Source organism: Lichenostomus cassidix, chromosome 1Aa (genome assembly GCF_008360975.1).
Source record: "Lichenostomus cassidix isolate B80296 chromosome 1Aa, HeHo_3.0, whole genome shotgun sequence".
NCBI classification, from domain to species: Eukaryota; Metazoa; Chordata; class Aves; order Passeriformes; family Meliphagidae; genus Lichenostomus; species Lichenostomus cassidix.
The window spans coordinates 54004950-54029306 of record NC_139480.1 but is presented as its reverse complement, the minus strand read 5'-3'; the positions used below and the strand labels follow the sequence as shown (position 1 = coordinate 54029306).

Below are 24357 nucleotides of genomic sequence, written 5' to 3'. Positions count from 1 at the left end.
CTCCAGCTCTGCTAGGGCCCCTGGCCTCAAGTGCTTCCCCTGCCACCAAACAGAGCGGGCCAGGTCAGTCCAGAATGCAAACAATGATGCCACCATTGTAAAAGAAATGAAAAGCTCTGTGGGAATCTGGGAGATGAACCCCAAATTAAGGGTATTTTGGCTAAATACAAGCAGCAAGGAAAGCTTGTAGAGATCAAAATAGTGTTGTGTGCCAATGCGGCACTTGATGTCCAAGATAAAAGGGGGACTTATTTCAGGAGTGAGACTCTTTTAGCAAGAGAAAGAAATCTTGGTGTCTGTGTTGGAATGCATAAAACCACATGTTTCCGATGTGGTTTTCTCATATGCTAAATGAACAGGACATCTGGTTGTGTTTTTAAAAAATAAATTGAGTGACACTAAATCAGTGCTTTACAAAGCAAAAGGTAGTAAACCAAGAACATCTAATAAGGTAACAATGAAATATTTGGCAGGACTTCAGAGTATTGGGAACTCACACAACTGAAAGGAGCTCAAATACTGTGATATATACAAGGCCTTAACTTCTCATTTATCTGTGCTATTTCTTACTGCACTTTACAGTAATGTGTTACATTCTCATTGGTATAGATTTCTATATGCTAGTGCCAGAACTCCAGATGTTTTCTAGGTAAATCTCTGGAGACTATTTTATTGTGTTTCATTTCTCCTTATTTACAATTCACTTGTCTTGAACTCCAGCCATTGGTAATAAAAATCCAAAGAGTCTGCAACTGAGCCAAGTGGACACTATTGTCCTGTTTTTTCAAGCTGGGATGGGTTGATCCAAGCCTTGAACAGAATCCAAACCACTGGAGTTTTCAGAAAGTTCATCTCTCTCCTTTTTGTTTTTTAACGCTTCATGCACCAGGGAATAAAGAGACAACTTCTTTGTCTTTCCTTTCCCCCCTCTACTCTGTCCTACAAGGTTCAACCCATCCAACCATGGCAGCATTTCCACGGTTGCTGTCCTTTAGCCCTTCTGCCAAGACTGGCTCCTGTCCTTCAGAGCCCTGGCACTGCCAGAGATTATTCCCAGCTGTCCAAGCCCAGTGTGACCAGTGGCTCTCTGTATCCCTCCTCCAGGCTGCCTTCAGCCCTGATCTGCCAGCTTCCTCTTCTCCCCTCAGCAGTGACAGGAAAAGGAATGTGGAGTCATGGTCTTGGCACTGCACTCTGCTCCAGCTGGACACTTCCAAACCCAAGCTCCCCTTTGCCTTCCAGGTTTTTTGTTTAAGCTTTTATTAATGAATTAAGATATAATGAAGCCTGCTGTCCTCTCCCCTTCTCAGTTTGCTTTCTGTGTAGATTGTAAATACCTTCAGGTTCTCTGGTACATCAGAGAGATTGTGGTGCCCATCTTGCACTGAAATCAGTCTGTGGTTACTGGGGAATACAGGTCTCTGCATGCTGACAAAACCTCTGCTTAATGACATAGAAATAATTAGCCACTTTGCTGTAGTGCGACTTCAGTTAATTTTAAAGAGCTGCGAAGTTTGGTTTCAGAGTTGCTGCAATCAGCAGTTACATTTTATAACTCATCACAGGCATGTTTGATCAACCACACTGATTTTTATATGAACATACCCACCCACCAGATGTGTATAAACATAAATCATTCCACAGCATAACCTGATCAGGTTTTCTCAGTGGTTCTGGGCTTGACTGATCCTTTAGGGGAAAACAGTGCTGCTCAGAGAACTCCAAACTGTGAGCAAGACCTGCTCAGATCTCGCAAGCATTGCTCTGCTCTTTTCCTGTCAGGGAGCAGGATGCTCGAAAGGAAGTTGCTGCAGCTCTGAAAAGGGGTTTTACCTCTCCCCCCATGCCCAGGTAGATGTGAGTGGCTCTGAGTGCAGCCTCTTGCCTGGCCTGTGTTTGCTGTGCTGGCTTTCAGGGGCTGTGCAGTGCTGGAGGACTAGAGCTGCAATGCAGTAACTGGTAACTCCCGCTCCCTGCAAGGCTGGAGGGAATTCTTTCCTGCTCTAGTAAGCAGCTGGAGTGGTAAGTGCCAGCCTCCCTGATTTTTGAACAATTACTATTTTTTTTTTTTTAAATGTCTTGCAGCTAAAATACATTTAGGCAAGGCAGGTAATATCCTTTATGCTTTGTGCTATTGCTTGTGAATTATATATATATATATTTAAAAACAGTACAAGTTATTTATATGCTGTGAAGTTTATAATTTTTGTATCAGTAGATATGACCATGTTGGTCAGCGTCCTAATTACTGAATACAGAGCTGAATATTCCGTAAATATTTCAAAATGAAATAATTTGAAAGGGACCAAACACAAAATGCCAGACAGGAGCACTCTCACAGTGGATCTAGAAATGACACTTAGCAATTTCCAGGTTCCAAACTCAAGTTAGCAAATTACATCACAAGGAAAGGTGCTGTTGTCATTAGTTTTAGCTGCACATGTTGAAACAGAGGTTCTGAAAGACAAAATCATTTCCAGTTGATCTTCAGTCCTTGGCAGTGGCATTAAAACCTTGCATGCAATGTGTCCTGAACTTCAGAGAAAGCTACCTTCAAATTCCATGCCTCAAGCTCCTCTCTGGAAATATTTAATGAGCAAAGTGTTAATTCAAATTGCCTGAAAATAATTAAGAGAGAGAGAGAGAGCATCAAAGCACAGTCTCTTCCCAAGCTAGTGGTATTATACAAAACTTAAAGCTCTAGGAAAGCAGAAGAAGCATTATGCTGATCAACCACGTTCGTTGGGGAGAAATGAATACGAGGCAGCCATTAAGAACCAGGAATGATGACTGATAGTTACTTTGATTTTCTTTTCATTTGGAAGCAAGTTCTGCATTTGTAGCTCCCAGCTTTATTTGTGATCAGTGAGGCTTCAGCCTGGATTGAAGCCACAGGAGTCACAGATTGCTCATCTGTGGATCTTGTCATGGTGTCCTTTGGGTGCATTATGTAAAGGTCACAGTTTTGGTTACCTTCCCCTCTCTTTATCCATTTTTTAATTTGTTTTCTCTCTGCTGATGCTCTACTGAGGACCAGCTAAAGAAACAAAAACATTTTTAATTCTTCAGTGTAAAGCTGGGTACTCACAGAGTACTCAACATTTATGTAGTATCTGTCCTTAAAGTGTCAATGTTTGCCAAGCAATTCTGTTTATTGGCATCTCAGCCCTCTAAATTCAACTGAAAGGACTCAAAGGCTTTCAGTGATTTCAGTGTATTTTTGATGGTGTCATTATTCTCCTGCAGCGAGGAGGGAAAAAACAAATCACTGTGGTCTCTAAAATGCTGTGTGCATCTTTTTGCAAATGCAGTAATCTCACAGTCGCCTGTTTTTTCCAATGTGATGCTGCCTCAGTCAATTCTTTGTGCCAGAGAGGGAAAGCTGTGATAGGTTCCCAAATTCCAATAGTCAGTATAATAACCTGCTCCCTCTGCCCTCCCTGCTCCCTGTTCCTGAAAAAAGCAGAGTTTGGGAGGGTTTTTTTAACATTTCTTAGAATGAAAAGAATGACTCCCAACTCTCAAGAAAAAACACATCTATTTCCTCTCATCATAATTCTCAACAGTACTTGAATTTTTAGTATGAAATACTTGCAACAAATTGCATGAGATCAATCTGGTGAAGTAATAACATTTCAAGAGAGGGAAATATTTTAAGCAATTTGAAATGACAGACTTGAAGAGCCTTGCCTGGCCACAAAGAGAGGATAACTTATGGGAAGTCACTCCAGAAAAAAACCAGATTGAATTAATTGAATAAGTTATGAGTGTTAAATTATTAATTCTGTTCTGAGTCAGCTTTGAACTACTTATTAGCTATTAATTGATACAGATATTTTATAAAATGTACAAGTAATTTTAACAAACACTTTTGAGCACTTTTTTTGCTGGATGTTAAATGATGGGTGTGTGAAAATGTATGCTCAGTCCTAACCTGTCTCACTATAATGTATGGGATATTCAGATTAACAGCACCCTTTGGAAAAGGGAGACTCCGTGGGAAAAGAAAAAAGCTGGAGAGGCACTTCCTGTGCTGGTTTCTGGAGAGGACCAACAATCACCTCTTTGAGCTCACAAGAAATTGTGTCTTCTTGTGTGTTTTTGGCTGTGACCATCCACCAAAGAAGGTTCTGGCTGTTCAACCATCTGGATCCATGCTATGAATTAAGCAGAAGGAGATTGCTGTAAATATTAAACACAAAGGGGTTGTAACAGGAGGAGAAACTTTCCAGGTGCAGTGTGGGGAAAACAAGCTCCTGACAAAGCAGAGGGGGACACTGACCCTCCACAGCAAACCTCTCCCATCCTTTCTGCCTCCAAAAAGTCATAACCATGAAGGGAAAGAGTTGGAGAGGAGCAAATTTTTGCAGCCTGATCTCAGCTGTTGAACTTTTACACTGAAGTTGTAAGTTTTCCTAACTTTTAACTCCTGACTCTTACTCTCATGCATCTATGAACAAAAGAAAAGAACTACTTCCCTACCCAGTGGTGAGAGTGCTCATCCTTCCTGCTCTGCCACAGTGTAAAAATATTTTCCTGTCCTGTCAAGTTTTCTCCCTAACTTATCTTTCTGTTCAGCTGAGTAGTTTTCACAGGGTTAGTAATAATGCTTACGTATGCACCAAGTGAAGAATACACCTTTAAGCCATGCAAAAATATCTCATAAATGACTTCTTTTTTTAATGTTGAGTAAGAATCCAGTTGAAATTGTACTTTGCCATCCATAAAAATGCACTGAGGTGGCTGTTGAAACACTCACACCCTTGTACAAAGGCACATGGACTCACTGGATACTGACACATCTCTTTGAAAACTGCCTCTGATTTTCTGGGTCAGGCTTGCATTTTGTTAATACTTTTGTGTACTGTTGCTTGCTTTACAGCAAAGTGCAAAGATATTGTTGTTAATCTAGAGCCGAGGATATGTGGACACAGGGACATGAGAGTTTCTCAGGAGCTGATGTTCCTGGGAATCAGGAACCCATATCCCACTGATCTCCAGTAAAGTTTACTGAGCTCTGAAATCAGATTCTTGCTTAGGTGAATATCACCTTGTTAATATTGCCAAAACAGCTGCATTCAAATCATCCTCAAGCTTGTTGGTGGGCAGGGGAGCACTAAAATTTGCCTCCCACATTTTGGGTTATACTGAGAACTTGATTTGAGCCTGGAAAGAAGAATGAAACCAGCAGCACTGAAACACAGCTTTGCAGAGACACACAAGACTTCTCCTCACGCAGATTTCTTTCATGCACACTATTTCTCTTCATCTCCCCTCCAGGGACTGCACTGGAGCCTCTTTGAAAATTTGTGCAATCTTTGATGGCTAAATAAGCTTGATGTTTCACTGGTACAGAGATGTACCTTCCATGCTATTTGATGTAACCTGAAAGGCCCAATAAATGTTTTCTCTGGAGAAGTTACTAGAAGTAATGCAAGATAGAGAGCAGGAGCAGAGTTTAGTGGATGAGGACTGCAGAATTTTATCCCTACAGAGATCATTCCTTGGGGAAGCTTCATTAGTTTCTGTGTCTAAGTTGCCATCAGAGAAATAACTAATAAAATATGAGCAGCAACATCAGATGGAAGGATATGTTTTAGGAGAGGGCAGTTCAGTTCAGTCATTAAAGAAAGAAACTGGTGTGGGAATCAGGTAGGAAAGGGAGGTAGGGATGAGCTTGGATAATGTCAGGTCTCATTCTGTTCTGAAAACAGAATACTGAAAAGTGTGAGTTCTTGTCATGTGTTTGTACCTACAGGAGGCCAGAGAATTTCCTACTCCTGTCAGGAGAAAGTTTTCTTTGTAAAGATTTGTTTGTAAATGGTAGTTTTGAATTTCCAGTCAAAAATTTTAGTCAGGGTAATAATTTCTTCACATAGTGGTACTCAAAGAAATAGTAGCAGCAATGACAATGTTTACTCAACACTTTGGTAATTTCTTGACTGGCTTTAGTAAGGCAAGGTAGAGCCATGGCACAATCTTCAGCTTTCCCATTTATTTACTTGTTTATATTCCTATTTTAATGACTGCTTTATGTGATAGCTTTATCTGCATATCAGCTTCTAACTATAGTTTCTGATTTTTTTATAATTTTTGGCATTTGAATGTCTTCAAATTGAAAGAGAGTGGCTTTGGATTGGGTATTGGGAAGAAACTGTTCCCTGTGAGGGTGGTGGGGCCCTGGCACAGGGTGCCCAGAGAAGCTGTGGCTGCCCCTGGATCCCTGGCAGTGTCCAAGGCTGGATGTGGCTCTGAGCAACCTGGGACAGTGGAAGGTGTCCCTGCCATGGCAGGGGGTGGAACTGGGTGGTCTTTAAGGTCTTTTCCAACCATTCCATGATTCTATGTATGTTTGTCCACATATGTCCTGCCAAGCTGAGTACTGAAAATGTCATTTTCACCTGCTGAAAACAGCATTTTCAGTCTGAATTGTGGCATTACAGGTTTCAGCTCTGTAGCTGCTGTTTTCATTTTTGAATGCTCATGGGCAACTGAAAGCAAAGCAGACCAGGCAGCACACAGTGAAAACCACAGAATTTTCAAGAAGAGTGTGAGCAGTAGCAAAAGCTCATGCAATGGGCTCTGCACCTGAGCAGTGTTGTTAATGATCCTCCTGGTGCATGACTGTCCTCTCCCCCAGCCTGGCATGCTGTACTCAGCCCAGGGCGTTGGAACTGCCCGAAACCAAACTGGAATAAAAGTGAATCACATCTTGCAACTTTTTTTTTCTCCCAAGAGGTCCTTACAGGACTGCAAATCCCAAATCATCACCCACCCAATGTGTGTTGGCTGTTCAGAGCAGCTCTGCCTTGTGTGGACTGTGCTGCCTGCAGGTCTCACAGGCACCTCCCAGGCTGTCTTGGGCACACAGTGGGCTCAGGTAGTGCTCCAGGAGTAGTCATAGCAACATGGTGCTCAATTAAAAGGGAAAATAAATTAGTATTTTATATTATTTCCAAATATTTTCCCCTGCTCAAGCCTGCCAGGTCCCTCTCCTTTGTGCTTAAATCCTCAGCTTAGCAAAGCACCTGTGTTGAAAGCATTTCACAGGCCTAAATGATGGCATCTGAAAATGGGACAAAATACTGGGGTGCTTTAAACATCCATGGTTCTTGGCCAAAATTCTGCAACAGGAGCCATGAACAGGGCTGGTCTCCAGTGGGTGAGGAGGCTCTCATCCATCTCCTTCAGCTGGGAGCTCAGACAAAGCCCCTGCCTGAAAATGGGATAGGTGCTAGCTGAGGTGAGGGGCCCTGGCTTTTAAATTAGCTCAGAATGAGAAGAATTCAAATTAATATCTTGCTTTTGATCTCCTGTTGGATTCCTGGAGCTGGTTAGTCTGTGCATTTTCTAACAGCACCTTCATGATGAGCCCTGCCATTGTTAGCAAGTTCTAATTAAGCAAAGAACAGCTCTTTTCTTCTAACGCTTGTTATCACAGAAGATGCCAAAGTTCCTCCTTCTGAAAACTTGCTCTATCAAATAGCTCTTTCTTGGTACTAAGACCACATATGCCCTCTGCTGTCCCTTCAAATTGTGTGAGGACCTATTATCAGAACATTATTGGGGGTGTTGTTACTGATATTAATTTACATTAATTTAATGTGTCTATGAAAACGAAGAAATATTCTGAGTATTGTAGGGAAGGATTCAGGGGGTTCCATCTCTGGGTGTGAAGGTGGAGTCTCTGGGTTTACCCCAGGTGCAGGATAACACAGGGAAATCTCTTGGGAAAGCTCCAGAGAAATTCTGCTTTTCACATTTGGAGTTTTTCTGCTTTCTAAGCACATAGTCTCTCTGCTGTGCTTCCTAGTTCTCAAGAGTCATCTGGAATAAGATCATTTTAAAGGCAAAATTCTGTGCCTTTAAAAGTAGATCTATAACGAAACCATTGGTAAATCTCTAAATATAGAGGACTTTACATTTTTTCAGGAAGTAAATTGCTTGCTGTTTTTACATGCTGAATTTCCTTGATTTGTCAGAAATGGTTAGTGTTAAGAAACTAATTTCTTGGCAGCAAACAAACCTTTCACAACCTTGGGTAAACTTTATATGGTGCTTAATTTGCACTAGCAGCACATAATGGAAACAAAGTGTCGACTAGAATGCACTTTCCCAAATTAATTCCCATCTTCTGACAACAGATAGTTTTCTTGACAAAGATAAGTTTCCCAGCACTATTCAGCTTGCTCCCTGCTGTTTGTGCAAATTGTACACACAGTGTTATTTTAATGTTTAATGGCAGCAGAGTCACTCCTTGACACCCTGCTTTTAAATTATGTATTAAATCTCGTTGGCTCCCAATAACTCCCATTTTGCACAGCATTTGGAGAGCACAGGGAACTTGTGGGGTTCTAACAGAACCTTTTTTTTGGTAAGTGGGTGAGGCAACTCAAGAGGCCAACAATTTTCCATGGATGGATGCTAGTTTGGCACACAACTAGGTTGGTATATTCTGGTTGATATGTGATTTCTTATACAGACCTAATTGTGCTCTCTGCCCAAAGTCTTGGACAGACCCTAAGTTAATTGCTGTCTCCCAGATAGCGTGGAATCATTGCACCACACGTGGTGCCTTCATGTGGATTATTTCCACTAATCCTCTCATTCAAGTGCCTCCTAAAATACTGTGCCTATCCTGGAAACACACACTGAATGCTCAGCCAGAATAATTCATTAGGGTGCAATTAGCTGTGAGCAGAGCTCTGAAACCTGGAATATTTTTGACTAAGGGGTCAATTAGTGTGATTGGGAGGCAAAGGATGCAGGCAGCCACAGTGTGGTCAGAGGGAGCAATCAAGTGAATTGAGCAGTCAGCTGATTAGGAAACAACTTGTGAGAGCAAGATGAATTCTCAGCCTGGAAGTGATGAATGTGGATCTGTCTGGAGCATTCAGCCCAAGTGAACACTCAATCAGCATTTGATTAACCCGAGCTGCCCACCATGTACATGGGATTTAAATATATAAATGACAGTCTTATCATGTATGGTGCTCCCAAGAGCTGTCCTGTATGTAATTATTAGCAAAATTAGTAAATAATAACTCAAACATACTGAATAATAGTGATAACTGCATATTCAAGCAAAATATTTTAGTGGCAAACTGATGGCTCCTTTATCTCACAACTTATGTGTCCTTAGAATACATTTGTGGTTCAAATCCAAGTATCAGAAATTTGTCTATTGTTTAGTAATTAGTCTAAAAGTAGAGTAAGACAAGGCCTTGAGGTTAATTAAAGTTCACTGGAAATGTGCTTTTTACTATCAGACCTATGCCTTTGTAATTAACATTTGAAATGCAGGGTTAATTATTATTGTCCCCTTAGTTAGTTTGTAGAACGAAGAAATCAAAAGCTTCAGGTGTGAATTTGAGGGCAACTTTTAATAGCAGGGTAACTTCCCTGACCCATGAACACCTCTGTGGAGTCCCCAGGCTGGGTCTGGGGGGGGGAAGGAGAAAGTAGGTGGGCTGAAGGATTTGTCCCCTCCCCATCCCTGCTGTCAGTGACACTCCTGCCCCGGAGCCTGAGGACAGTGGTGGCAGGCACTCCTCTCCTGGCTCTTTGTATAGATGTGCTGTCATTAGTCCTCAGAAGGTGCACCAGGGAAACCTCTGGGGAAGGAAAAGCTGTGTCCAGGTTGGCTCTTCTAAAGACTGCCCCAGTTAACTTCATTTGGTTCATCTCCATGACTCAGAAAAATGTATGAGCAATAGTGTGTATTTTTAATTTTTTTTTTTGTTTAAATGAGGTCATAGATGGCAGCATGCCAGCCTGAGCAAAGGCAATGCTTTCTTTACATTAGCCAGCTCATCTTTCCTCAAAGTGGAACTCATGGCTCCCCACATTTATTTTTTGTCCCTGTTTATATGTGAGGTAACCTTTGTTTAGTGTTTGGGGTATGTCTTTTAACCCAGACTAGTTCTGTTTATAAGTGTAGTGTGGCACTGTCGGGTTTCATGTGGCAAAATTTCCTCTGTTAGTTCCTCAACCCAGACCAAAGTGATATTATTTTAGCATTGAGATGGTTGTTCTCTTCTTCCAAATATTTATATTTGGAAAGTCCATGCTCCCAAATTGAGTGTAGTGCAGGAGCCACAAGTTCACTTCTCACATGCACTGATTTGGCAGCAATCAAACTACAGAGATGTCTTTAGCTCTGCTCATTTATTCTGGAGAAGGACGAGCTCTCCAGGGGCTGTACAAACAAGTCTGATTTAAGATTTGTTTTCTAGAAATGTTTCAACTGCCGTGTTCTCTGTGTACATAATTTATACGGCGTCTCTTAATCTTTGAAACCATAGCTTACGGTTACTGATTGCACAAATCATCTGGGATGGGGCTGTAATCAAATTCTGGATGTTTTTGTCATGCTAAAAGAAAAATGATGACACTGGAAGTGTGATGCTCAGCAATGGGGCACTGACCCATTGTACTCGAGCTAAGAAGTGGCTCAATTTGCTTGCAGATTACAAAATATTGCCTCCTGTACTCGGGCTGATGAAGGTCAAAACACTCAGTGAGCAAGTTGCTCCTGCATGTCAAACAATACTCTGGGTAATGGTTTCTGTGGCTTCCAGGGTCCTTTCCCCAGCACAGCTGGCGTGTTTTTGGATTGGCACCCTGTGACAACCTTCTCCAGCCAGTGTGTGGGTGATGTCTGCACATTTCCACAGCAGGTTTGTCCAGCTCTTTGGAGCCAGGCACAGGGAATGTTTGGATGTGCATTTGGGATGCTGCACCTGCCTCACACTGTCCTGGGGACATCTCTTCCAGCAGGATGGCATAGCTGTTCTGTGAGCAGAAGTCTCGGTTTTCCCTTTTTTCAGAGGTCACTTCACGTTGGTGGGATTTGGGGCTGCTGCTTTTCTGTTTTGCCTCTAACATGCACACCACTTGATGGTTATTTTAGGGACTCCTTTTCTCTGTGTGTGTGTACATATAAGAGAAATTCCAACCTGGTACAATCAAGGTAGATTCAAAATTTTAGCACTGCTTATCTTCTTTGTACTGTTTAACTACTGCAACTATTGATTATAAATGATTTTGCCATTACTTAAAATGGCAAATACAGGCACTCACTTACCTGAGAAACTAATGGCAAATGGCTGAATTTTAAGATGTAATTAATGTGGAGCCACTTTTGTCCCTTTTTTTTTCACAGGGACATCATCCTGTTTGGCTCAAAAAATCAATATTACAGGTAGCCAAACTTATAAAACATTTGAAGTTCCTTTAGCAAAATGATAAAAATATGAATGCAATTTTTGTTTTTCATGTCTGAAGCCCATGTTATGTTAAGTGATGTGATGATGCTTGAAAACCATTTTCTCCCTGATTTCAGATGGTTCTATGATGGGGAGGTGCAAGGCCTTCTTGCCAAGAAAGAAGCACTGAAGGAGGGTCAGGAGAATTGCTTCTTCTTGGAAAGTGAAATCGAGTCACCCAGAGATGTGCCTGGAGGAGGAACAGGTGGGAGAGTTAAATGAACAAATCAATCTCTGTTTAACTTATTTCCTGGTTTGCTGTACATCACTTTAAAAATTATATTTCAGTAGTCCTAGCTCAGATTTTTTGAGTTTCAAAGTAGACAAAAGAAGGTCTGTGCCACCACCCCTCACAACTAATTAGTCCTTTGCCCAAGGAAAAATGTCATGCAGTCCCTACACGAGTATGACAGAGCAATTTTTATGTTGTTGTCATGTCATGCTAGACACAATTTTACCTCCCTAGTTCCTCCCAGCTCTTCCTTTCTGACCTGCTCCATTCTCACCCCATCCATCCTCCCAGAGCAGAGCATGGTGCTCACATGCTGTTGGCACTTTTGTCCGTGTTTATTATTATTGTCTCTTTGAGCAAAGCACAAAGCCACAAGCACCTGCTGGAAGGACTGTCCTGGAAAAGGCAGAGGAAGAACAATTGTGTGAGGAATTGCTGAAATGGCCAGCCTCATTTTCACTCTTCTTTCTCTACCCACTCAGCAAGAAGTGCTTGCTCAGGTTCCACCGAGCACTCAGTAGCTGAACTGTGCTGCAGATACCTGCAGCAGCCATGAATTTCATCAACACAGTGCTCCTCTTGCTCCTCCCTGCAGTTCAAACCTGCATATGCCAGAGATCTGCAAACTGAAGTGAGAGGAAGAGGCCTCACTAACCAGCTGTAGTGCCAAACCCCACAGAATCAGAGCGGGGCTGCACATACATCAGTAAACATAAGCACATCTGATGTCTTTTGATGAGGAAGTCTAGAGGGGCGAAGAGAAGATTTCCAAATACAACACCTGCTTCAGTGATCTGACCTCCCCGTGGCAAAGAGTGTGTTTTGCACTGACAAACCTTGGTGGTTTAATGTGGCAGCACATGGCTTGCTGGATCCTGCTGACCATGCATTTGTTCACAGACATTTACCTACACAGGTATCTGTATGTTTACACACGTATAATCATAAAATTAAACAGATAATATGATGTAATGTAGCAGCACATGATAGCAGAACATAAATATAATAAATAAATGTCATTTAGGTATTCTGTAAAGCAAGCCAGACAGCTTATGCTTTTTTCCCTGCTGGAGCCATTCACTAGCTGATAAACCAAATTGCTCCCCAGTCATTTTCATCAACACAGGCTCATCTTTTGCCTTTCTGACTTGGAACTGCACAGATTGATGTGGAAAACAAATCTGTATGGGTTTTGGTTGTGGTGTGTCATTCCCAGACCATTTTTGTCCTTACCTGACTCCTCTAATGCAGGGAGACTGTTGTTCACTCCTCTGTTTAATCCCAACATGTAGTGCAGGCACTGAGCTCTTAAATCCAAGAGGTGGCAGGGTGGGGTGGACATTTAAATACCCTATTTTTCCCTTCAGCATGAAGCTTGCAACAAATTTATCTATGTTTAATATTTTCCTTATGTATTTTAATGCACAGTGACATCCATTGCACAGGCAGGGGTTTTGTTAGGTATTAGAATGAGGCTGCCACTCTCTGTGAATATTTTCTATGTGAAGGTTTTCTCTGGGCTCTGCTGTGCTTTCACTAACACCTGTATAAACCCACCAGGCATTTCACTAAGTTACTGAAATCTCTCTGCACTTGTACTACCAGAGCTGGTAGCAGGAGCTAATTAAGTTAATTTTTGAATTTTTTAACATAGAGCAGACACTGAGCCCAGCCTGCCCCCACAGGCAGAGAGGCACAGAGGTACAGGTGGGGTTCATAAAATAAACAGCTTGGCTGAGTGTATCCACCCAGATGAAAGCCAGATGTTTGGGAAGGAAACTCCTTTTCTGCCAAGGTTGTGTATGGTCAGCCTCAGCTGTGTGGCCAGGACCAAAAATAGAATGAATTTTCTCATGAATATTTACAAGGACAAACACAAATACACTTTTTCTCCCTTGGAGGTTTTTCAGCCCCCAAGGTGCTGCCAGCCTTTGAGTTTTCCGGTTAGAAAGTGTCCTACACATGGCAGAATTGTATGAACTGTGGCACTTTTTCTGCTCTCCTGTTTCACAGTGTGGATCCAGGGAAGTCCTGAGAGTGCTGGATGCTGTGTGTGCAGGGGGTGCCTCTGCATTTACAGCCACGTTGTGTGTGATCTCACACACTCTTTAAAAAAGTGCATCAGTTAAATCACTTGTCCCTGAGAGGTAAATAATGCCTCCACCTTCTCCATGGCTTCACAGGACTCATGGTCAGAAGAGTAGCTCTTGTTTGGGCAGCACACTGTCCTCACAGGACAAGCAGCTCCCACTTTTTTAGGCTCTAGGAAGAGCCCCCACATCCCATCCCAAGGAGCACAGCTGAGGGACTCTGCCAAGTTTCATCTCCTCCCTTCCCTGAACGTCTTCTTCCGTCCTGAGTCTGCAGCAGTGTCACAATAAGGAATTCTGCAATGTCACCTGAATGACACAAAACGAACCACATAATTAGTTAACTTCAGGACAAAGACTTTCTCTTGAAAAATGTAATATGGAGAATTTAGCAGTTTCCTGTAAGAGCATGGTGGAAGATGTTTGCAAACCCTCCTGGCCTGTGCTGGCAATTTATCAGGAACTTCTTGAACAACTGCCTGCTCATCCTTCTGAGGGAGAAATCCCCACAGCTGGCACCAAGAAATATGTGAAGATTAAAAAAGAAAAGAGTGGAGACAAATAAAAATCCCTCTGGGCTCCCTCAGGATGGTTATAAACCAACTCTGATCCATCTCTGTGTTAGAATAAGTGATTGTTAGGATGTGGTGCTGTGCTGACTTGGCAAGGTGTTTTCCAGGTGGGACTGGCTTAGGTTGCTTTGGCCCAGGGAACAGGCACAGCAAGCTCAGCCCTGCTCTGCTCCTGTCCATGGTGACATGCAGCAGAGGATGAGATTCCAGCCAAAAGCCCACCAGGACATGCAAACCCTCTTTCACTTATTTATTTAGTAGAAAAAGAGACCAAGGTACGGTTTGATTTTGTTTTAAAGATAATTTTATGGACAAATTACTGAAGGGTCATTTTTTCATGCAGCACAGAGTTGACATAGAATCACAGACATCCTTCCAACAGTCTTCTGAGGAATTGCTCACAGTCTCCATCACTCCAAAATCCACTGCAGATGGATCAATGTATTCTTCAGACAAATCCTTCATGGGTTTATCTCATCCTGCCTCCACCATGGGGACCACAGAGATGCCCAGTCTGCCACAATTCTGACCAAAGTGGGCAATTCTGACACTTTGGCATTTGGTTCACACAGTGATAACAGTGGAAATGCTGCTGTTTTGGGAGAAACAAAACAAAACAAATTGGATATTTTTATTGCTGTGGTGCCTAGCTACCGGTCTGTGTGTGTATACACCTATTTTTCTAACCTTAATAACTTTGGAATACATGCACCAGTTTCTCCCATTCCAGGTTGTTGTGGGATAGTGTCCTGAAGGATAGATTTTTTGAAAATTGACAGTCAGGCATGAGAGATAGCTTTAGTGCTCCTTTTGACACAAAGGTTGATTTGTCCTTCCCTCCTTTGCTCCTTCCCATTTATTAGCTATCAGGGAACCAACATGATGCCAGGGCAGGGGGGTGGGGATGCAGAATGAAGGAAAAAAGTCATTAGAAACCAGGCTTCATTAATTCAGCTGCTCGGGGAACAGCGTGTTTGGAAAGGTCGGGATGTTTCATTTGACCTAAACAAAATGCTTGGCCATTCTTCAGTTCAAATGTTTCATTCCTGCCTATTGAACCAAATCAAAACACTGAGCTTTGGTGGAGGGCTGCAATGAAGGGCTGGGCAGGGAGCAGCTGCAGCTTATTCCAGCAGCACTTTCCTGCCACAGAGCTGGGAGAGGTTGACACTCCTTTTCCAAAAGTGCAGGGCTGATCATCTCCAAAGTATTGATGAATCAATGTGGATTTCACCCCAGGTATTAGAAACCAAAGAAAGACCCAATCTATCTGGGTCTGTATGACCCAATCTGTATATCCTCCTGCCCTGAAGAGCTGTTTGAAGGGAAAAAGAACTTGTGAAATTGTTTTAATCATGGAATGGTTTGGCTAGGAAGAGATTTTAAAGATCATCCAGTTCCAAACTTGTGCCATGGGCAGGGATACTTTCCACTAGACCAGGCTGTTCTAGCACTGGCCTCAAGTCCTTTCCTCATGTTCCCAAACGTTTCTTGGTGGACAACGAAGCATATTAGACAGTAGGATTTGTCAACAGACCCTTTGTCCACTCCACACCATTACCTGGAAGCTAATTCAACCCCCTAAGAGGAAAACTGTGATTAAAATCATTGCCCTGATTTGGATATGATGTGTTTGAACTCAGAGCCACCTCTCTCTTAGGAGAACTTTCTCAGCACTCCACTATCAATTTTGGGGTATGGTTGTCCTTTGCTATGGCATGACACAGCCAAACAGCACAGAAAAATAAAAAGGAGAGCTTGCAGGGCTGACGCCCCTGAGTGAGCTACTCAAGGCAGTTTAATGACTGATGAAGATGGGATTTCACAGAGTTCAGGGTGTCACAGGAGACAGGATGTCTCCCAAGAGGTGCTTTCCTGCAGGCTTCTCCTGCCGCTTTTCTCCCTGCTGAGTGTTTGCGGAGCACTACACAGCTCAGACAGCAGTTTCTAAAGGAGTCATTTGATCCCGAGGAATTTCAGCAGTGTCAGTCAGTGCCCCTCCTAGAAGCTCCCCTAAAGCCCCTTTTGAGGATGCCAGATCCTAGCAACAGCAAAAGCAGCAATTGGTCTGAGCTGGGGAACAGACTGGCTTGTTGACACTTCAGTGGAAAGCAGCTTCCACACAGTCTGTTCACCCCGTGGCTGCCAGCTCCAGTGCTTGATCTAGCAAAGGCTCCAGCCCAGAAAAACAAAGCCCAGCCTTTCTAGTTCCTGGCTTAGGGAGCTCCACGCCCCTTGTGCTGTTTCCCTGCTACCAAAAGCCTAAAGGTCATTATTTAATGTTTCCCTGTTTGGTTCACCCTCAACCAGAGTTGCACTCTGCTAAGCTGTGCTCAGCCTGTAGCTTTATTTTCAGGCTGCTTGTGCTGCAATGTTTCACCTCCTTATTTCCCCTGTGATAACACCCTTGTCTGTCCCTGTCTCGAGCTGAAGCCAGGCAGGTGGAACAGCACCACTGTCCCAGAGGTGCTTTCCTGGCTGTCCCAAGGGAATGGATCCAAATGTTGTCCTAAGAGTGTCTGGTGCCATGACATCGCTGTGCAGCGAGGAAATGCAGAACGAGCAGGGTTTCTAACACCCTGCTTCTTGTGATTAACAAACTCAGATGGAGAAAAGCAACACTGTCACAACACTCCCAGGGAGCTGGTGAGGCTGATCTGCATTGCAGGGATGCTGCCTGACCCAGACACTCATCCAAGCAAAGCTGATTTGTGCTCCAGTCTCAGTGCTAAGATGAGCTGAGGGAGGCATTTCCCCCCAAAATTTACCCTGCCCCACCATGTCTGGTTAGAGATAGAATGCCTGGGGGAGTGAGTCTCATACAATACACCAGATAAAATACTGAAGGAAGTCTCAAATCGAAACTCTGAGAAACAAGCACTGAAAAGGGTTTAATTTGTTGGGAAGACGTGGATGGGAGAGATGAGCAAAGTTTGCCTGGTGAAATACAGCTTCACTGGGTGTGTTCCCTCCCTTTGGTTCTCCCAGCCCTGTCAAGGATGGGGGGCTCTTGTTGAACATTTATTTCAGTTTGAAAAGGGGAATAAGAAGGGGATTAGGAGTTGTTATCACTTTCTTTTTGTAATTGAAAGGGAGCCTTGGTATATTTGATATTCACTCACAGCTGATGCTATGCTGACTAACAGCACTGAAGTTGCAGGGTGACAATTATACTACTGATGGCATAATTTATTGGTTTTGTTGTTACCCAAGGTATTTCCAATGAGGTCATAAATCTGTGTGTCAGTAAGAAATACTCAGTTTGCCAGCTGTGCTCTATTTTATAGCCATAGATTTAATGCTTTGAGAGGAGTGTTTGCTAAGCATCACTTTGCAATTTGAGACAAAGAGGAAATTAAATGTTCCATTTTTGTTACAAAAAAGTTTTTTTCCCTCATAATTTGTCTTTCTGTTAATATTGTATAACTCAGTGCCTTTGCCTTTTGCTTGCTCATCAGCTCAGCCCAGAGATGGTACTGAAATGCCAAACTGGACAATGCCAGAACCACTTCAACCCTTTGTTTACTGACTGAAGGAACATTGCCAAGAGCCTGGGATGCATGGAGAATCATAGAAGGAATCTTCTGAGGAGGACTACCAAAAGCCTGCATCCAGGTACAAGGATATTTGGGACTTTCCTTCAGGTTATTTTTGTAGGAACAGAAGGTGTTTGCTGCAGTGTCTTGTTTAGATGAGCTGTGAAACACAAGCAAAGCCTTGATAAGGGATTGAGTCATTATCCAGCAGGATATTGGAGAACATCAAAGGCTTTGAAATACAAATATCTCACTTATTGCTTCAGGGACAACTTCCCTCAGGCTGGACTTCACTCTCAGAAAGGATAAATCACCTCCTTTCCCCATATCCCCTTCAGTGGCTGTTAGTACAAAATCGGAGATATCTCCTTGTGAAGTTAGGCCATAAAAGGAACAGAAACACAGAATTTATGGCTGTTTTGGCCTTGTCTTCTACTGATCCCACCTAATTTTGAACCCAAGAACAGAGCTGATATTATAGGGTATTCAGAGGGTCCCACCATGTGGGTGGCATGAAGTAACTGAGGCAGTGGCAGGCAGCCAAAGAGGTCAGCTGGGCTCTATGTGGTTTACACTCACCTAGAAATCCCATTAAAAAATCGAGTATTGTCTCCTGGAGAAGTTAGTTGTCCCAAAAATGCATTTGCCATCTTTAATTTAGTGTCACACGTACTAAGGGTGGGAGAGAGCTAGAAAAACAGATCCTCAGCTGATTTCAGTTATCTTGGATCTGCCTTCTTCAGAGAAAGGACAACAGTTGGCAGCTCCAGTTTTAAGGTTTATCCCTATGTGGCACTGTCTGCTACAGACTTCTCTACTACACCATTGGATAGGCCTGCAGGTGCTATTGCTGAGGTTGATTCCACAATACTCAACCTACATTTCTTCTTTTACAGGGATATTTTATTAGTGATAGTTCAGCTGCACAAGGGCTTTGCCTTTTTGAGGTTTCCCATCCCTTTTAAATTAATTTTCTGGTGATGAAATGTCCTAGACTGAACTCAGTACATTTTATTCTGGTCTCAGGGCAGCCTGAGTCTAGAGTTCCAAGTAGTGGAGGAGTTAAACCAAAACAAAGGATGCCAAGGATGGGTTCTCATGTTTGCTACCTCAGGATGAGATGTGATGAGCAGGTGAACTCTGTGTTGCCTGGATAAGAACTGGGAGAACTCTATTTACCTGCCTCTACTCCTAGGAAGAGTTTTCTTAAAGTCAGTGAAGTCTGGTCACACCAGGCACTGGGGAACATCAGAATCAGTATTCCAAATTTTCCCTCTCCACAGCTGCACAAAGGGAATCTTCCACTTGGGGCTCACTACTCTGCAAAGACAGTGCTGTAAAATCCTAACAGCCTTTTTTGTTCTGTCAAATTGCAAATGCATCGTTGGCTTCCTCCTCTCCTTTCAGCATTATTGCTCTCCATACTTTTCCCTCCAGTGAATGCCATTTCTCCCCTGATAAATTAGTGCACCATTTTCCAAGAGCTGCATCTCACTTATTTCCTGCCCATATTTCTAAGCTCTCCAGGGCTCTTCGTATTATTTCTCTTTCTCTCATTTGTGTTTCCCTTCCCTCTGCTCTCAACTTAATGCTATCTACATATTTTATTAACCAGCTGTTTTATTCCCCCTTGCACATCACAAGTAGAGATGTTCCATGAAATGAGAGCTCCCTGTTGTCTCTATGGGAAACGTATGAGACACAATCCCCTTGTCTGTTATTATTCCACGTTTGCAGTCCTTCAGACAGTTCCTGTGACAGTATTTATGTCTGAGCCAATGGGAAATAGTATTTGGAGAGGCACTTTATCAAATGCTTTCCTGACTCCCAGCTCTTTGATGCCTGCTGCTCTCCCTGCTCTCATTCATTTTGTAGTTCTGTCGACTTTATATGCATTTCTCTCATGGACTCAGTCTTTGTAAACCCATGGTGCTCCTTGCATGTGTTTCTGTAAAGAGATCTGGTTAATTCTCAGGATTTTATAGGGAGAGCCATGAAAAGATCCCTTTGAAGGCCAGCATGAAAGCTCCAGTTGAGTTCTGAGCAGCTTCCAAATAATGAGCTACAGCACAGTGTTTGACTGGGCTTGGGAAGAATAACTTCAGATAAACACCAGGAGATAAAAGGGATCACCTTCCCCTTTGTGCATTTCCTTGTATTGTGTGAACTCTTTTCCAGTGGGGATTGGATCACATCTTGTCTCACACAGAAAGCAAAAGGAGTCATTAGCTCTGCTAATTGTTGAAGATAAAGAGTAAAAGGCGATGACAGTTTGCTTTGTGTGTGGTTAAGCTTGTTAAAGGCATAAATTAAGTAATTCTTTCAATTCTCCCTTGATCCATTACTATTTTGATATCGCACCATGGGATCACTTTCATTGTTTCACTCCACTCAGTTTGAATTTCAACCTTTTCCTATTATAGCCATTAAATAAATAAAGTTTCGGTGTAGTATACAATACCCAATGTTTTAATCTGGTGTTGCATTATCCCACATCCTTGGAGTGCCCTCAGTGCAAACACATAATTTAGTAACACTTCTAGAGAGAATTGATGACTGCTGTGGCTGAATCTGATTTGTCCTGAAGCCCACAATGCAAGTATTCACAAACTTACTAAAAATATGTGAGTTTGGCCAAGTAGGACATATTTGGTTTATTGCTTATAACAGTATAATTTGCATCTGTTTGCTTTTGAGAATGTATGAAGATGCTTAAAGCACCTTGAAGATTATGTGTTTAATTAGATGTTTGACTGATGTCATCCTGAGAACTAGATGGGGGTTGAGCTGTCAGGATTTTGGCAGCACCAGGATTCACTGCTTTAGGATTTTCAGCTCTCAGCTGTGTGCAGGGAGGTGACAGCATTGTCACACACGTGCTGGCACTGATGCTTAGAGACACTCATAGTGGCTGTGGAATATGACTGTCACCCCAGAGCTTTCCCTGACTTTCACACCTGAACACTGTTAAATCTGCTGTGGTTTTGGGGTGTGTGTTTCCACACAAACACAGAATTGTTTGGGTTGGAAGGGATCTCTGGAGATCACCAGTCCAACCCCCTGCCAAGGCAGGGTCACCTGGAGCAGGTGACACAGGAACGTGTCCAGGTGGGTTTGGAATGTCCCCAGAGAGGGACACTCCAGGCCCTCCCTGGGCAGCAGCTCCAGGGCTCTGCCACCTTCAGTGTACAGAAGTTCTTCCTCAAGCCGAGGTGGAACTTCTTGTGTTTTAGTTTATGGCCAGTGCTCCTCCTCCTGTCACTGGGCAGCAGTGAAAAGAGCCTGGCAACATCCTCTGGGCAGCCTTTGAGATACTTGTGTGTATTGATGAGATCCCCTCTCAGTCTGCTCTTCCCAGACTGAACAGGCCCAGCTCCTGTAGTCCCTCCTCATAAGAGATGCTCCAGACCCCTCATGGTCTTTTTTTCAGGCCCACAATTGCGTAAAGCTACTCAATATACAGCATTTCACTGTTTTTCTCAAAGAGTGAGCTGAGCTTTCCCCAGGAGTTTCCCTGCCCTGTGCTCCAAGTTTAGTTAAAACTCTTGGTGTAAAAATAAATAGATTTGAACTTTTGGAGATAAGCTTTGTCTAATGTAATAATTGTATCAATCTGTGACTTTCTTGAAGACTTAGAAACTGAGAAACACTTGAATTCCTGACATGTTTCATAGCTACAATGCCTTGTTGCTTCCTCTGTCAGCTCAGAGAGGAGCAGTTTAAAATCCATCCTTAGTGGCCAGTCACATGGCTGAGAGCACTGACAGGTTTCCTCTCCTCTGCAATGTGAAGTTATGGAAAACTTTGGATTTTGTTCCACCAGAGAATAGCTGCACACAGCAGAAGAAACTGCAGCATCAACACACACCAAGCCTTCCCCACGCACTCTAGTCTCACAGGAGCTGGTCCACTGTTTTGAAAAGTAAACCAGCTTGCTCAAAAAGCTTTGAAGCCTTCAGTGAACATCTCCTTAGAGAAGTTATTCCCTCGTTTAAACTCACAGACTAGTCTGTTGACATCCAGCAGCTTCGTGGCTATGCAAGTTGCCAGAGGAGCTCTGCAGGTCTCACTTTCTCCCCCAGCTGCCTCCCTCCTGTTGGGTGTAGGGCTTTGGCATGGGACTGAGAGCTGCATGGACACTCAGAGTGCAAAACCCAGATTGGCTTGGAAAATTAGTTCTAAAGGTACCTATGCATTTGGGATTTTTTGAGGTCAGATGTAGGAAGTGCACAGGCTAAGGTCCAAATTCCCAATGAGACATATACATAGATTGTGATATTAATAAATTGAGAGGCTTGTTTGCCAAGAAATAATATACCAGAACACAAAGGTAGAAGCCTACATATTTTATTACAGGATTCCTTCAAAACAATTGCTGGTAAAGCAGGATTTACAGTTCAAAAAAAGAATCTTATCTTTAGTCAGTCTTTGTTAATTTAGTCAGTTCCTTGTTAATCTAGTCACTCTGGATTTCATTAAATAGAAGCTATTCCTCAGGAATTCCTCTGGCAAGGGAGTCCATCAAAATTTGAGAGATTAGCCAATTTGAATGCAAAGAAACACACAACAAAGATGACTGACTAAAGAGAGAAGTCTCAGTGGAAAAGAACAGGAAGGAGTGTGAGGGAGCTCCACTTTCTCTTATAAGCCAAGTGAAAATAATTAGATCTGCTCTTAAGTTGTGTGGTGAGTGGAGTTGTGGTCCCTGGTGCTGGAACCTGTTCTCCCTCCTTTCTGCTTTTCTTGCACTTCTATCTGTTTTGCTATGTGACTACTCCATGCCTGTAAGAAAAACTGATGTTCACTCTCGAGGAGTTTTGGGGTTTGGGGTTTTTTTTTTGAGATTTACATGTGTTAACAGAAACAGGACTCTTGACTCAGCAGCTCTGATTGAGATGTACAGACAGAGAATAAAGATTGCTGCTAATCCCTGCCCAGGCTCCTTTCTGGGCCATTTTAGGAGGTGTTTTTTCCCAATTGTTTTTCTGTCCTCCCCCTGGTGTACATAGTGACACCCAAAACTTTCCTTGCACAGATAAAGGGAAATGTAAGATCAGGAAGATCTTTGCCTTCTCTATGGTTTAAAAGCTTTCTCCCATTGACTTAACAGTTTCTGCACCCTCTCCAAGGGTAAAAGTGTCAGGTTTTCCCTTTGTTGCTGGTGTCATTCTGTTTTCAGAGCCCTAGGCCACAGCTGCAGTGATGGATGTAGAAACCAGCTGTGGGTCTGAGCTGCAGCATTTCCAAAGTTGTGAAGCACAGCTGCCCATCCCTCCGGCTGCAGCAATACAGAGGCGTGCAGAGACTGCCAGACAAGCTCAGGTTAAAAGAATGTCTCCCCCAAAACTTTTAGTGCTGAGTTATTTCAGTGATCAGCTCGGAGTGTGCTCCTACAGGCAGTGAGCAAGGAGAAACGTGCCAGACTGAGGCAGCCAGATCAGTCAGAAGAGGGGGAGAGCCACCTGCAGCCTCCCTGTGCTGACATAAAGCACAAATAGACCAGGGCTGAGTGGGAGCAGAGACTCTCAGGGGTTCCCAAAGTTTGCAGCAAGGCAGAGGAGAGGCAGCCAAGTGTTACATTCGCTGTGCACATCTCCTGGACGTGGATGGGGCAGCTCCCTGCGGCTCTGCTTCCAAATCCATCAATGCCAGCGGCAGCCTGGAGGCAGCCTGGCTGTCCTGAGCAAGTGTGACTCACTGCTACACCACTCTGCTGACTTATTTGGGGTGGGTGGGTGGTATTTGTCACACTGGGGATGAGGATTTGGCTATTTTAAGCAAGCACATAGGCTCTCTGGGCTGCTGGGACAGGCTTGTCCCAGCACACTGAGCTCTGACTTAAACTTACTGGAACAAGATGAACGTGGCAAGGGCAAAAGCATTACATGCACAGAAGACAGGCAAGATACTGCATCAGTACTAAATAATGAAATTTATTGCAGCAGATGCCACGTCGAAAGCTGAACATTTTTTAGACTTCATTCACAACCTGTCTATTAAGAACTATGATGAGTATTACAGTCTGGGAGTGAGTGTTTGAAAGGGCTCCCTTGGCATGTGTGCTACTTAAAGGAACACTTGAGTGATAAATTTGTTTTCCTGAGCTTAAGGGGGATTGAGTGTTCTCCTGTTCGCACAAGAAATCCCTGATCTTAGTGCAGACACAAAACAGACCCTGCTTTGTTGTGATTCTGAAACAAGGGAGGGCTGAAACCTCTGAAGTCTTTGAGCATGGACTCTGAGTTAATGGTAAAGTGTTAATAATGAAGATTTGTCTTTCTCCAGGAAGGAGAAAACCAGTGAGAGACAGGAGGAATTGTCTAAACTTTTGAAGGGAGTCAGCTACACAACTCCCAGTAATCATAGGAAGTTAATACCCGAGGCAGCCTTAGAGGTTGTAGCCTATATAAACTTAGACAAACCCAAATTCAAACAGCACACTGATGACTTTGTGCCCCACAAAGAATCTTTTAATTTCTGATGGCAATGGATGCCACCTAAGTGTGAAAGACGAAGAGACTACACTAATTTTAATGCAAATGAGTTTTTCAGATGAAAGGCACTGCATAGGGATATAGAGTGGCAGTGCTGTAAATATTCTGCCTGTGGTACAATTACTTACCATCAATTACTGACATCTAGGCTGGCTGCTATAAGGAA

General features: G+C 43.1%; 1 protein-coding gene and 1 long non-coding RNA gene across 2 annotated transcripts in view; both read left to right on the top strand.

The window, feature by feature from the left end:
* Positions 1-24357, top strand: part of DNAI7 (dynein axonemal intermediate chain 7) — a 352760-nt gene that overhangs the window by 204470 nt on the left and 123933 nt on the right. The gene's annotated exons all lie outside the window — the stretch shown is intronic.
* LOC146443906 (uncharacterized) overlaps positions 1-24357 on the top strand; it is a 143923-nt gene that overhangs the window by 109333 nt on the left and 10233 nt on the right. The window contains exons 2-3 of the long non-coding RNA XR_014856115.1: positions 11345-11472; positions 17620-17776. This is a non-coding gene — a long non-coding RNA (uncharacterized LOC146443906). The remainder of the gene's footprint in view (positions 1-11344; positions 11473-17619; positions 17777-24357) is intronic.